The sequence below is a fragment of the Buteo buteo genome, unplaced genomic scaffold, assembly GCF_964188355.1.
Source record: "Buteo buteo unplaced genomic scaffold, bButBut1.hap1.1 HAP1_SCAFFOLD_311, whole genome shotgun sequence".
Taxonomy (NCBI): Eukaryota; Metazoa; Chordata; class Aves; order Accipitriformes; family Accipitridae; genus Buteo; species Buteo buteo.
In genome coordinates, this window is record NW_027439475.1 from 18,951 (window position 1) to 32,230 (window position 13,280).

At 42.9% G+C, this 13,280-nt stretch overlaps 1 long non-coding RNA gene across 1 annotated transcript; it reads left to right on the top strand.

Moving 5' to 3' along the window:
• Nucleotides 1-9,760: 9,760 nt before the first annotated feature.
• Nucleotides 9,761-11,443, top strand: LOC142028375 (uncharacterized). Its single transcript, XR_012649559.1, has 3 exons — nucleotides 9,761-10,631; nucleotides 10,719-10,900; nucleotides 11,378-11,443. It is a non-coding gene; the product is annotated as an uncharacterized LOC142028375 (long non-coding RNA).
• Nucleotides 11,444-13,280: the final 1,837 nt, after the last annotated feature.

The following is a 13,280-nucleotide window of genomic DNA, read 5'->3' on the forward strand; positions in this document are numbered from 1 at the left end:
TTGTTTTGGGCCCTATTTATTTGTACCAGCTCAAGCTCTATGACCATCATAACACCACATGCGGAACTAGTTCTTCTACAACGTTACAGAGGCACCCCCCTCCCGCCGCCCACCCCCCCCCCCCGCTTTTTCTTTTCCTAGTCTGAATACAAACAGCAAAGGAAGAGGATAACACTGTTAAGCGCTGCAGCCATATTTCCAACGTATTTAACAGGGTGCAGATGAGTACCCAGGGAGAGCTGCTGAAAGTGGCTAAGCAGATTAAGTAGTTGACTTTCTAGGTGATCCGCAAGTAGAGCTAGCTGGGTGCCTACCTGGTTGTCTAGGCTCTGTTAGACCAGGTGGAATCCATCTACCTGACTGAAAGTGCAGTAATTGAGTTAATACTTCCTCCGAGTTTGTTCAGTGAAACAAAATGTGTTAAATTCTTTCTGTCGTCAGCCCGTGTAAAAGATCAGATGTACTCATGCAGTGCCCATTTGACGATAATTTCTTGCTGCCGTCCAAATCCCTGCCCCAAGTAGGCGTGTGTCAAGTAAAATTAATAAACTAGAAATGAATTGGTTTAGATTTGTTATCTTTGAAGTGTGCTTTAAGACTCGTATTCCCGTATGTATTTAGACGATTTCTAGCCAAAACAAGCCGAATATGGGATGAAGTCTCTAGATCAATATGTTGTCATCTTCATCCCAAGCAGTCCAAATCCTTCAGTGCGGGAATGACAAGTAGAAATGCAAAATAATAAGGTTGTTAATATTAAGAGGTAGTGCTGGAGGATCTCCATGGGTGATTTTGAATAATTGACCACAACTAGGGAAGTCGGTCTTCCCTTTTGGGTACTTTTAGTGAAGGAAAGGGGCAGTGGCTGTGATTTTTCAGTTGTTTTCAGTCTTGTATTGGAAATTTGCTTTAGTCAGCTTTCTTTTCTCTTACAGGGAGAAATGGCTTGGCATGGCTGGCGTGTGGTCCTCAACTGGAGGTAGTGAGCTCTGTGACAGGAGAGCGGCGCTCTGCTTACCGTTTCCGTGGAGTAAAGAAACAGCCTCCCACCATTCGTGTGGTAAAGGATTTTTCCTGGCAGAAGAGAACGGGACTGCTGGTTGGGTTGGAAGAAGCAGAGGGAAGTGTTCTCTGTCTGTACGACCTTGGAATATCGAGAGTGGTTAAAGCAGTTGTTCTCCCAGGAAGGGTACGTACACTTTAATCGGAGGAACGAAGCTTTTGCGTTGTCAGGTGCTGCGTAATCCTGTTTCAGGAGAAGCTTTGGAGCGTCTCTTTGTAGGCGGTATTTTTTCTATCTTGCATTAGTGCAGACTGCCACTTCAGAGTATCCAGTCAAGAGAGCCTTGGTGCAAACTCTTGGGCTTAACGGTACCGTTATCTTTTGAGCTTACTGATTGTAAAACAAGTTTTCTGGGTTTATGGTAGAGCACATAGTTACCTAATTCTCCACTGCCACAAAAAGGCATTGAGAACTATCTTTTATTGGCCAGAGTGAAAAAGGAAAAAAACCCCCGCTGTTCCCAGTGTCTGTAACATACATTTCCGAAATGCTTGATTTCTATGTATGTTAGAAATACTGTCTTTAAAATATCTGAAACTTCCATAGTTGTGCTGTAAATGACTTAGACACATTCCCCTGAATCTCAGACTAGCAAGCGGGTGGCTTTAGAGCAGAACAGATTTTTATGTTGACTTAGGATAGGAAAGAAGAGCCGTTAGGGAGTTACCTGACGGATTGTTGAACGATTGACTTTCAACCTGCAGTCCTTGAATCGCTGCTTATTGAATATTGTGTTTGTGTAGATGGGAGAGGCTGGTGGAATGTTACTCATTTTTTTCTGTCTTCTGTAACCCAGGAAGTCCAATGATGTAATGTCCCCTAGTCTCATTATCTTAATGTAAACAAGAATCAGTGCAAGTTAATAGAACATCAAGATTGACTATATTGGTTTTTTCTTGATATAACTGGAAACAATGCTTTGCTTTTAAGTCTTATGGTCCTCTGCATTTACTTTCTTGTTTCTGATGTGCTAATTCCGGCTTCACTTTTGAATGATTTCTGTTCAGCTTGTCAAACAGCTTAAATGCTAGCTTGCAGTTTTCCTGTAGGTAACTGCTATAGAACCCATAACTAATCACGGAGGACCCAGCGTGAGCACTCGGCACCTACATCAGAGTCTGCGATGGCTCTTTGGAGTGGCAGCAGTGGCTACAGATGTTGGTCATCTACTTCTGGTGGACCTTTGTTTGGATGATTTCTCTTGCAGTCAGAATGAAATACAAGCATCGGGTAAGCCTGCAGTTTTTAAACTTGAATTTGAGAGTAGGAAAACTTGTGTATAAACAACATGCATCCCACTTGGAAGACACTAGTGTGCAGGCATTTCTGACTGCTGGTTACAGATGGCGGTTTGCCTTGGTATAGTCCCGACCTGATTAAAAATGGGAGTGGCTTAATACTCCTTCTAATGTTATAAATGCCCCCCTGCCACCAAGATCCGTACGTCACTATGATGCTTGCCAGTGAGGTGTAGGAATTTTACCACGTGAGTCAGTGCAGCTGCCTGAGAGGAAGTTGTGTCAGAGGCGCCCTATTTCTTGGGAATGTTCTTCTGCTTCTGTGGGTTGACTTGGGGCAAATTTTAGGCTTGCTTGTTAAAATGAATCCGACTTGTCAAAAATCGTGCATTTGGATGACTGAAATCTCTAATTTGCATATTTGGGTTGCATACGCTGTTTTGGCTATTACAAGAGTGGCTTCAGGAGTTGGTGTCGCTTCAGCCAGCTTCATCGTGAGGCCCAAACGCGTGATTTATAGAGCCCAGGAAGAATTTGTCTACGAAGGTTACGCTCTTACTTGGTTTTAAAATACGAGTGAGAATACCTGTCCGATCAGAGAGTTCTTCTGTTCTTTGGAAACATACAAAAGAAAGCGTTGCATAAATGGGTATTTTGCCTGGGACGGTAGAATTGGATGAGACGTGTTGTCACGTCAGTGTTCAAAATGCAGCCTAAATGGCCTGACACATTAACTCATGGCGTGGTTTTGTGTGTGTAGGTCTAGAAGTTGTCACTAGAATTCCTGCTGAAGTTCCACAAAGAAGAGAAGCTGTGACCAGAGAAGGGAGACATCTCTGCTTTCAACTACAAAATCCTTCAGGAACAGCAATATCAACCCTGTACTACATAAGCAGAAGCAATCAGCTTGTTGTGGGTTTTTCAGATGGCTGCCTGTCACTGTGGAATATGAAAACTTTGAAGAGGGAGTAAGTAGGCCTTTACAGCTGGCCATGCCCGGAGGTGCAGGGGTCTCAATTGTTTGCTTACGGAAGCATGTTCATGAAAGAGAACATTTTAGGGAGTGAAATTTTGGGTATAATCTTGGGATGTTTAGAAATCCTCTTCTGAAATAACTATTAAAAGTCATACATGGATTAAGTGGACCGCCTTCTCCCCAGTGGACTAGGATTGTTTTCCTCCTTGTGCCTGTGGCTCGAGGGATTGTGGAAAGCATGCTTCTTGGGGTTACGTCAAGCAGTTTAGGATGCGATGGAGCTCATTTTTCTAAGACGCTTTGTCCGATCAGTAGTGTTCAGTGAAGCCAGGAAACGTGTGTGTTTTGATGAACCAGATTTTAGGAATGATTTTTCAGAACCAGCTACTGCAATTAGGGCATACATTGAGAAGCTTACGTATGTTAATAATGTGGGTTTGGGGATAATATTCTTTAAAGCGTCCAGGATGAAACTAGTGAGACACGAAAAATCAATAGCTGATCCGTGCCTGAAAAGATATTCTTTCCTACATGTCAGCCTTGTCCAAAATAGGGGACTGACCCATTCCAAGGCAACGTTGCGTGTGAATGAAAATTTGCTTGGAACACTTGGAGATGAGGATAAGGGGCATGTAAATCTATAAGCAATAGAAAAATTAAGAGACGATTTTATATCTGCCAAAGGGCAATCACACGTGAAATATGTGACCAAATTCAGATAGGGATTGGCTTAAGCAAACCTGCAGTGACTCACCAGAAACTGTTGGATGCATAAATAGACAGTGGAGGACTAACTGGGTGGCAAGAATAGATTGTGAAGGTACACGTAAGGTTCAGAAGTCTGGAGGAAAAATGCTTTACGTAGCATCCGAGTAAAGAAATGAGAAAGTACTTGTGTTTGGCCCTGTCTTAAATTTGTTCAGAAGGTAGGCTGCATTTTAAGTTCAATATTGAAGTCGGCTGGAACAGGAGGAACAATCTTTTGCCTGGCAGGTGAAGTAATCATTTATGTTCTTCCTCCCTAGGCAGAGGAGGATATAAACCCAGGTTATTGCATTTGATGGACAGTAATTTCCTCAGCTCTTGACTGCTGCATAAAAAGTAGTCGCTTCCCTGACTCACTTGTCTGAGATGGAAGTGTGACCTTCTGTACTTTGGGGATAAGCACGGAAGGATAAGCTTTTTTCTCAGAAGATGCTTCTACCCTTCTACAAACAGTTAGGGCTCATCGTAGGCTCACAGGTTTTTATTTTTCTCTCTTTTCCCCTTTTCCTTTTTTTTTTTTCATTTTTTCTTTCTTTTTTTTTTTTTTTTTTTTCCCAACCACGTAGGCACCACTCTCAGCTTGAAGGAGGAAGGATTCCTGTCTATGCTGTTACTTTTCAGGAGCCTGAGAATGATCCTCGCAATTGTTGCTACTTGTGGGCTGTTCAGTCTACACAAGAAAGGTGAATAAAAAGTTACTATAAGCCACTGAATGCATTTAAATTTTTTTGTATCTTTGTTCACATACCGTTGATACATGTATATTTGTTTTGTTTATGTAGCCGTGCAGGAGATTCTCTCAGGTGTGGAAGGTGTTAAGCTTACACTGCAATTTTTACAGGATTTAACAGATGTGAAGAGGGACCTACTAGTGCCTACCTTCTGAAAGAAGGCAAAGCAACAGTGGCTGTATCTTTGTGCTTGCATTCTTAAACGATTTCCTTTGTTTCTTGAGGACTGCTTCACGATTTGTTTGGTACTCGCACCATGGTATGAAAATACCATTCAAAGTAGTTGGGGCTGCAGATCTCGAGCGCTAAACGTGCCAATATGACAGCCGGCTGCCCCTAAAGGAGGGAGGTGACAGTATTGCGGATTACCTTGTGCCAACTTGCACGGTCTTTGGAGCCTTTGTGAGCCAGGCCAGCTCACCTGGCAGAGACCGATCCCTGTTGAGCAGCAAAGTCAATGGTTTCCTGCTGGGCTAATGACCCGAATCAGTATGTGGAAGGGTGCAGCGTGTGTATGCAAGAGAGGGGCTGGAACTTTGGTGGGAAGGGAAGGGAAGGGGAGAAAGATCTCTCTCTTTCAGCATCAGCAAGCTATTTAATCAGCTCAGCCGTTCACAGTGTGGCAGTCTTTTTAAGTTTGACTTTAAAGCAACAATTTGTAGTCCGTACAACATATTAAAGCTTTCAAATTGTATGGTTAGCATTTGCCCCTGAAGCTGTTAGTGTCCAAATGTCCTCCTTTGTGTTGTAGCGGCTGCACGTGACCAGTTATCTGATGGTTTGGGAAGTGGTGTTTTTCTTTTCAGCAAGAAAACATCAGTCTAGATCTAATAAAATGATAACAAGGCCTCTAAAGCAGCTTTGTAATCAAATGTCCTAATTTCTACCTTTTTCAGTGAAGGTGACGTCGTGAGTTTACATCTGTTGCAGTTAGCATTTGGTGACAGAAAACGCTTGGCCCCAGGACAAGTCATGTATGAGGTAAGGCGTGCACGTATGTGAAAAGATGAAAATAGTGATTTTGTCTATGTGAGTATCAGTGAAGTTGTCAGGGGTGATTTTTACCATCAAAATTCAGAGGTGACTGAAACCCCAATCTTTTGCTGAGTCTTTTTGGGCATGTTTTATGCTGCTGCATCTCTTGTAGTGCTCTAAGCACTTTGGCAGGTCGACAGGAGAAAGATGCTTTAATCGTTCTCCAGTTTCACTTTTGAACTTCTGCTTTGCTTTATCCTCTTTTAAAAGTTATTTGTAGCTACAGTCTTAGCAGTGGCAAAGACCTTGTACTGTGTGCTGCTTTGGAAGAAAACCCAGTCGTCGATATCCATTCCTCGCGTGGCTACTTTGTTCTGTCTCAACGCTTTAATGTTAAAATGGGGGACCTTTTACTATTTGGCAATGCTTTGCCTTGGTCATCTTCTTTTCCTGAAAAAGGTGTGACGAGTGTCAGATTTCACCTCAGAGGGTTGAAATGTTTCAGCAGCTTTGAAAAATGGGTCTGCTAAAATTTCCGGTTTTAAAAAAAAGCACACAAAGTGATTAAATAATGTGGTTTGCGTTTGTGACCTGAGAAAGCTGTGGTGTCGCTAGTGTGAGACTTTTAACCCTCTACAGACAGTGCAACCAGTAATACATTCACAGGCTTCTAAGAGGTGTCAGGCACCAGTCTCTGCCTTTGAGATATTTTACTCCCCTGCTGTTCCTGCGTTCCTGTGATGAGCGTTGTGCAAGGTTGAAACAGGAACCAATCTCACAAGGTAGTTGAAGAGAGAACAAAACAGCTGGACCTCTGGGGGGAAAAGTCAGGTTCTTCAGCTAGCTTCCAGATGAGCCACTTACACATGTAGCTTCATACCAAGACTTGCTAACACCTCCTGCCAAAAAAACCCCCCAACAACTCCCACCCCCCGGAAACAAACCCAGAAGAAGCATTAGTACAGGATCTGTGTTCTACAGAGGACACTTGGAGTGTCGGAATACTTCCCTGTAGCCACAGATTGGTCAGTACTACATGACTGTCTGCCTGCGTGACTGGCTGAGTCAAGTTTCTTGTCCGTCTTCCGTGGCAGAAAATTTAAGAGTTGTTCCCAATTGCCAGGCCAAATTGGAGGAAAGGAGGAGGAATCTACTGTTGACCCTTGTTCGTTGAAGAGAGTTCACAGAAGCTTGAAAGAAAGCTTGAAATCTAGTGCATCCGGCCATGGTCATGGAGCGCACCTTGACATTTGTCCTGCATGATGCTTGCAGGTGGATAGAGTATGCAGCCCCCACGTCCACATCAGAGTCTGACGAGTGCATCTCATTTGAAAACTGTCTTCAGATTTTACGGGTCAATAAAGTCATTATTTAACATCTTCCACGCAGTGGAGTTCCTTAACTTAGATTTGCTTGCCCCAGTGGAGAATTTAAAATACGCTGTTTTGCTTCAGAAGTTGTCTTCGGCAGGAATTGTTTGATATCTTTTTTCCCTTCCCCTCAGCCCTAACTTTGGGGGGGGACTGGCTCTTCACAGATGAATAAAAGTTGAAATTTCTAGCGGTTAAAATTCATCTCTAAGAGGTTGATGGAGTTGTAGTACTTTATCTGACAAAAGGGTCTTTTGGCACGGTGGACCTGTTCAGGACATCTTTTATTATAAACTGTGTTTGGTGATTATTCCTTCTGTAATAAAAATGGGATTCTTTGCTTAGGCTTCGCGCTAGTTTTTCAAAGAGATGGTTTAGATTTTCCTGTCTACTCTGCACATGTCTGTTATTTCCAAAGTTACTTGATAAAGTAGAATGAACTGTGCATACTGCAGAGCAAATTTTAGCGAGGGAAATGCTAAATTCTGAAAATGTGCAAAGCCCGTTACTATTTGACGCTTCATTCTCTTGCATGTCAGATGTAGTTTCTATTTGCCATCAGAAATAAGCTCAGGGGAAATATACGGTACAATATGCATATTATATTATACATATATACATTCTTTCACATTTAGCTATAATGTATGTTTTTATCTCAAAATGACCTTTTCTCTCTCCTTTTATTTTTTCCCCAGGGTCTGGAATACTGTGTCGAAAGATACAGCTTAGGTCTCACAGGTGGAGTCTTTCCCTTGAGCGGGCAGGCCAGCGATATTAAATTACTTAGCTGTCAGACTGTAGAAAAACTTCCCAAACGTGTCGACGGAGAGGATAGCGTTAATGCAGGTTTGTTCTAATGTCCCTGTTTGGTTATTCTAAAATAAGTAGTTTTGGAATCTAAGCAATGAATGCTGTTCTGTACCCCAGTCTGTGAGTCTTGAATACCTTTACAGACTAGCTTGTTGGGCTTATTTAAAAAAAATAAATGGGTGCTTAAGTTATATGGGACTTCTTTAAAGGAAAAAATAAGTTGTGTTTTATGCTTGCTGACATGCTATAGCGATGTATGGTGGGGTCACCTGCATGAAGCTTGTCAGTCGTTCTATTCCTCCAGCTGTCGTCTTTGAACAGTAAGATGATGCTCCCCATTGCTTAGGAGTGTTACCTGAATTTTTCTTTCCCTGTTCCAACCTATGTCTGCATCTGCATCCAGCTGGTGGCCGGTCACAAGTGGTGTTCCCCAGGGCTCGGTATTGGGGCCAGTTCTGTTTAATATCTCTGTCAATGATCCGGACGAGGGGATTGAGTGCACCCTCAGTAAGTTTGCAGATGACACCAAGTTGGGTGGGAGTGTTGATCTGCTTGAGGGTCTACAGAGGCTCTGTGGAGGGATCTGGACAGGCTGGCTCAATGGGCCAAGGCCAACTGTATGAAGTTCATCAAGGCTAAATGCCAGGTCCTGCTCTTGGGTCACAAGAACCCCATGCAACACTACAGGCTTGGGAAAGAGTGGCTGGAAAGCTGCCTGGCTTTGGGCCCCTCGCTACAAGAAAGACATTGAGGTGCTGGAGCGCATCCAAAGAAGGGCAACAGAGCTGGTGAAGGGTCTGGAGAACAAGTCTTACGGGGGTGGCTGAGGGAACTGGGGTTGTTTAGCCTGGAGAAAAGGAGGCTGAGGGGAGACCTTACCACTCCCCCCAAGTACCTGAAAGGAGGCTGTAGCGGGGTGTAGTGTTGGTCTCTTCTCCCAGGTAGCAAGTGATAGGACGACAGGAAATGGCCTCAAGTTGCGCCTGGGGAGGTTCAGGTTGGGTATTAGGAAAAATTTCTTCACTGACTGTGTTACAAAGCATTGGAACAGGCTGCCCGGGGTTGAGTCGCCATCCCTGGAGGTATTTAAAAGACAGGGAGATGTGGCGCTTAGGGACGTGGTTTGGTGGTGGACTTGGCAGTTGGCTTTAGGGTTGGGCTCAATGAACATAAAGGTCTTTTCCAACCTAAGCAACTCTACGATTCTGTGATCTGCCTGTCCATTTCTTCCTCTCTAAATCTAATAGGTTCCTACACCTGCAAGTTCTTAAAGCAATAGCTTTCCTTGTCCATATACACAGTTAAAACTCTTACAAAGTCTTTCATTATCTTGCAGTAATTAAATGTCCCTCTCTGGGTTTACAAATTCACTTATGTTCTGACCCTATTTTTGAGCCTGCTGCAGTGATAACTTCCATGGCCCTTTGTTTTGACTGCATTATTCACCTTCCCTCTCTTCTGACTGGCCTTTACTGATGTATGATGTTTGCAAAGAAGACACTTGCATGATCTTTCTAGGCTACTTCTGTTTATCATCTTTGACTTAGTCCTGAAGCGGCAACTTGCATCTCTTTTGTGATGCCATCCTCTATCAACAGTGTGTCAAAATCGAACAAAAACACCTTTGGATTTTCTCCACTTGTGTCACGTTTCTGAGGAGAGTGCCTCCTAAAAGCTTGTTAAAAACAAACACACACCACCACTCCACCACACCCGAAAAAAAAACCCCAAACCAAAATAAGAACAACAAACCCCCTTTCTGTCTCCTTTTTATGAAGCATGAGGCATGGAGAAATACCTGTAATTCTCGGATGGTTTCTAATTAGCTTTCATTCAGAATCTGTTTGAGTTAAGTTCTAGGCACACATGAGCTGCTGTTGGATGTGGGTTGAGGCTAGCAAAGAAGCTGTCTTCTGAATTATGAAAATAATTGGTATCTTCAAAGGCACTTGCAGCAGCTACAAAACGGAAGCGGCACAGATGTTCACAATGAAACATAGTAAAGTGTGTGAGGATCCCTAAACGTAATGATGAATTCAGCAGAGAACAGAGAAACCTTTTGCCAAACAAACTGTCGCCTTCTTCCTTACTCTACTAGGGTAAATGATATACCACATCCTTTGCTTACATCTGGAGAATGCGTTCTCCCCAGAGAAGACAAACCATTCCACTTATTGAGAGAACTGGAGTATAACATTGTGAATGTTTTATGTTAAAATCTTTGTTCCAATTTCCCGTTTGTTGGGTTTGGGTTTTTTGTATTTATTTTGTGTGATAATTGTGTTCGTTCATTCTGAATGTGCTGGAAAGGAGCTATTCTTAAAACCTGTAATTGAGTCCGATCTGGAAATTAGTAGTGCCTGCTGAGTGATACCAGAAGAAGGGGCAGTATGACTGAAACCTGTCACAGAGATGTTTGCTATTCCGTAAATTTTTTTTGTTGTTCTCAGTGAGTGTTGTGCTTTGTGAGTGATATAACAGAATTAAGCCAAAATAGGAAGTGGTGTTTTAAACATATCAGCTATAGCGTTATTTTCTACAAACAAGAAACAATGTCTTGTCTTTTACAGTAATATCGCCTGACACCAGTGTATCAATCTTCAGCTGGCAAGTGAATACATGTGGTCAGGGAAAACCATCTGCTTACTTGGGTGTATTTGACATTAATCGCTGGTATCGTGCTCAAATGCCAGATTCACTAAGGTATATTTTTATTAAGTTGTTTTCAATATCCCTACAAATCAATCATTTGGAAGTCGGTGTTTAGCTTATGCACTTGCTTGCTTTCAGGCCAGAAGAACTCCTTCATGATTGCCCCTATTTTGCGTTGTGGTCACTGGATACTGTAATAAGCATGACTTCTCCAAACCCCATTTTGGATATTCTGGTACACGAGCGGAGTCTAAGTCAGGGAGTTCCTCTTTCTCGTCCACCACCTGAGCAGTTTTTTCATCCAAGCTCCTACAATTTTGGTAGGTATTTCACTGCTTTTGATAGTGATAAGCTTAAAGTGAGGTCAAATGCCATTTATTGGTTCTCCTGTTCATTGTTTGTCACTCAAACCCCATCTGAAACCAAAAAGCCCCAAACGCCCACAAGCCCAACCCTTGATTACGTTGTACTAACAAGGTGTTTAACACTGTGACACATATCTGACAGTCTGCTGAGTTTTGGGTTGTGGTGCTTTTGTAATGTAGCCTGTGAAGGGGTGATGGTCATCAAATGAAATGACGTTGAACTGAAGCTCAGAGCAGAGCACCTTGATAGCACTAGAGATAAAATTGCTACATGCAGTAATTATTTTCAAAAAAGTAAGTTTGGAAGTGATCTGATGAAGAAAATGGGTACTCAGTTACAGCTTTCCAGATACTGCTATTTACAAAACGTAAAGTGGTCATAAGCTAATTGCGAGAGTATGGAAGGCTGTCAAACGTTCATTGTCTCTGCAGATGGTACGTGCTTGCTGAGCTCCGGAGTTGTTCGTATGACTTGCACCGGCTTCCAGAAGGAGGTGATCTTTTACTGTATCTTTATTGAGAATGGCAAGAGATGAACCTTTCCTATGTTTTCTATTGCACTGCTTTCAGGGTCGGAGACCATTTTATGCCCATCCTGCCCATCCACATGCATGATTGCAATGGTGTCCTGCCAGTTTTATGCAAATGGTAACATTTTAGGTCCACTCTTGGGACTGTAGAACTACCACTGTCTCCTGTTGAAGCACGCTGAGGGATTGAATGTCTAGAGCGGAATACAACGTTGCTGTAGGAGCAGGAACAAAACTGTTGTGGAAGTTGGGGAAAGCTGTTACTTCTGCATTACCCATCAGTGGAACTGCCTCCATAGTCTTGAGTTAGGGTTTTGATGCCTGATTAACTTGAAAAAGGAGGGCAGAATGGAGAAAATGAAATATTACTTAACTGTTTGAGAAGAAACGATTATTTTTTTTTTCTCCCGCACTTGGCCGAATTAAAACTTCCAAGCCACTGCACAGCTTGTGACAAATAATTCTGAATTAAATTTCAGCTCGCTAAGTGTTTCCAACATAAATCAACTTCTGCACAAACAAGCACAGAAAGGGTCTTCCAAAGCGTGATTTAAAGTTGTGTGCTAGCTTTAGCTTATATAGAATACATTTTGTGTCAGTGTTCAGGGTAAAAAAAGGTCTGTGTATTGACAGAGAAGCTAGAGAATACTTAATTAAGCATTGCAAGGGCTGACCTTTTGTTTTACAGGATATTTTTTATAAACCGTAGCGGTTAGTTTGGCTGCCGTCTTTAAGACTCTACGTAGTAGTGCTTACTGATGCAAGCTTTCTAACAATTTAAGTGAACATTTTTTTTTATTTCTCTTAGCGATTATTCAGAACCTTAGTGACTGAATAATACTGCTGTCTTAATCCGTAGTTTTTGATTAATGTTTCAGGCCTTGAAATTTTTAAAGAAATGTGGTCCTTCTATAAGTGAAACCATTCACGATAGCTACAACAGGTGTCTTGTAGCTGGCTTGCTGTCTCCAAGACGCGTTGATGTCCAGCCATCCAGTTTGAGTCAGGTGAGTGCGTATCAGGGAATCAAGGGGGAAATACATCCATCTCGTCTGAGAGGGCTGTAGAGGCTACAAGACATGATAATCTGATTTTCCTATTATTCGCAAGTTGCACTGAAATGCAGGTGTTGACTTGAGTTAGCAGAAGTTATAGTATTCTTCAATCCAAACTACCGAGTTTGAGTGGGGGCAGCACTAAGAGATCTGCGTTGAGAGACCCATCTCTTAATTCCGTGCCACAGATACGCACAAGGAAGCGTGCAGGCAGTGCTGGTCATGCGCAACATAAAGCATCTTTCCCTCACAACAACCTTCACCCCATCGGTTTCTCAAAGCATTATGTTCAGTGCAGTAGCTGACTATGGGGGTGCCTCACTCGGATGCGAGCTGTTGCAAACATCAGCTTGCTGCACTAGACGTGATCGCTTGCTTCCAAGGAACTGGGCTGTGGTAAACAATTACTCTTGTCAGCTCTGCCCGACAACTTCATCACCACTCCCCCTCATCTTCCCTTCATCAGTAGGCTTTCCTGCAGCCTCTCAAAGCAGATCTTCACCTCTGTAGCCTCGTAGCCCAATTTACTCTGCTTAGCCTGCCCCCTTGTTGCTGCAACACCTGAATCGCCTTTATCTCCTGACACCCACTATCTTCTCTCTGCTTTGTCCCACCATAGTGACTCCCCCCGCCTCGTCACAGGTTTTCCACTTGCAGTGCACCAACCTTTCTCTCTCATCTGAAGAGTTTCATGAGAGACGGAGCCTTTGTGATGAACAGCCCCTCTTCACGCAGGCAGGATCTAAGCTA